At 23.3% G+C, this 2,500-nt stretch overlaps 1 protein-coding gene across 3 annotated transcripts in view; it reads right to left on the reverse strand.

Moving 5' to 3' along the window:
• Positions 1-83, reverse strand: part of LOC115218741 (protocadherin gamma-C4) — a 454,793-nt gene extending 454,710 nt beyond the window's left edge. For 2 of the 3 annotated variants that reach the window (XM_036508594.1, XM_029788643.2), the window contains exon 1: positions 1-83. This exon is cut by the window's left edge and continues 428 nt beyond it. The gene's annotated coding sequence lies outside the window, so the exon portion shown is untranslated. The other variant, XM_036508599.1, reaches the window with a different exon arrangement.
• Between the last annotated feature and the right edge of the window lie 2,417 nt (positions 84-2,500).

Genomic DNA, 2,500 nt, shown 5'->3' on the forward strand with positions numbered 1-2,500 from the left:
TAAGCACACACTTGGTGTTATGCATTTCCTCTTACCTAATTTATGATATATGTATATGGGTGTGTATGTATATGTATATGTATATATATATATATATAAATTTATATATATACATATATGTATATACACAAGTATATATATACATGTATATATACACACATATATATATATATATATGTATATATGTATATATATATATACATTATATATATATACATACATATGTATATGTATGTGTGCGTGTTTGTGTATATAAATATATACATGTATTTGTACATCTATATAATATATATATGTAATCATACATATATCTATCTATATATACATATATATATGTGTGTGTATATATATATATATATATATATATATATATATATTATATATATGGTGTGAATGTGTGTACAAATACATATCAGTGTGTGTGTGTATGTATGAGTATATATACATATTTGTATGTATATATATATATATATTATATATATATATATATATATATATATATATATATATATATATATATATATATATAATATATGCATGCACACACTTATACACATACTGATGCACATTATGTAAATTATTTCCTATTTTTTTCATAAACTTTGGAGTTTATGTATTCTTTCTGAAAATTTTGACAAATAATATTTATCTATTTTTAATTTTACTGAAATTTAAATGAAAATTAAAGGGAAGAGAATATACCCCACTTTTCCTCCCTCTCCTCCTCATCAGAAAGAAAGAAAAAAGAATTCTATAATCAACTAACAAAGAAGTGAAAATAGTTGAAATTCAGAAAGAGGCACTTCATATGTCATGAAAAAGTTCTATTCTTTGCTTCGAAGAAATTTGATGGTTTCAGAGTCCAGAAAATATAGGATATTGTGCCATGATTTTAATCAATGTTCAATATTAAGAGAAAAATATTGATTCCCTACTCTTTGTGTTTAGTTCACTTAAACAGTATAATTCCTTTATATATATACAATATATATATACATATATATATATATACATATATATATATATATATATATTATATATATATATTCAGTTTTTTTATTATTTCTAACAATGCTCTTTCAGAATGATTTAAACACACCCACCCACATATATATGTATTCATATATATGTATATATGTATATGTGTATATATGTATATATACATACATACATACATATATATATATATATATATATATATATATATATATAATGTATGTATGTATGTATATATATATATATTATATATATATATCTATACATATATATACATATATACATACATACACATACATACACACACACACACACGTACACACACACACATATATGTATGTGTGTATATATGTATATGTGTATGTATTTGCTTTTGTTTTTCTATCATTAAAGTTAGAATTAATTTTATTTTTACAGTTGGTGAATATTAACTAAACACCAAATTAATATGTAAATTGAATGATGCATGTAACCAATTTTATCCAAAGTTAAAAATTAAAGACAAAGATTACTCTTCTATTAAATAATATCATCAAAATATTTCTATTTTATATTTTCAGTCAGGTTTTTTACTAAATTTTCTATTACATTCTAACATTGCTTTAAGCAGAATTTCCATTGGAACATAATAAATAAAAAAATATTGTGAGATTTGTTAAAAGATTCTGTCTCTTTTCAAATAAAATTAAATAATTTTAATGTTATCTTTTTTCCAATATATCATTATATGAAACAAATAGAGTATTTGTTATTAACTTGCACACTTATCTAATGTTTTTAGAATATGTCCTTGACAACTTTGAAAAATAGAGGAACAAACAGGAAAATTCTGAGTCATATTGTTTTTTCTTTTCATTTGCAACACAACAATATTATCCATGTTTAACATCTAAAAAAACATAACTCACCACAAAACCACTTCAATATTTGCGAGTAACATGTAAACAGCTGCTCCAAAAACAGATGCTGAAGCTCAATTAAAGAATCAAAGAGATATAAGAGAAAAGGTAATTGAAAATATCACAAAGCACCAACAAATAAAACCAAAGAAGAAGAAGAAAAATGAACAATAGTTAAATCACGATATTGCTTCATATATGTAACATTGTTGTGTTCCATGCGATAGGCTTAACTTTGCTATGAAACATGTACTATGAATAAATGCACAATAGCTTCCTAATTACTTATCTCTATCTTATTACAGATTTCGTGCTGAGTTCTCCCAGCTTACTGTAGACTGGTTAAAGTAAACATTCATTGAGCCATCAAATACATTCTAATGGATCTTATGAATATAGTCCAAAGTATTCAGAGAGAATTGTTGGCTTAGTTTCCCTGAAACAAACTCAATAATTAATTTGCATGCACCATAATGCTTACACACATATGTTGGTTATTCTGTATATGTGTGTTTATTGAAGCGAATACAGTGTCTTCTGTAGTAACAGTTGTGAAACAGATGAAAGTAGAGACTATATATACATATATATATACATATATATAT

This window comes from Octopus sinensis, linkage group LG14 (assembly GCF_006345805.1).
Source record: "Octopus sinensis linkage group LG14, ASM634580v1, whole genome shotgun sequence".
NCBI lineage: Eukaryota > Metazoa > Mollusca > Cephalopoda > Octopoda > Octopodidae > Octopus > Octopus sinensis.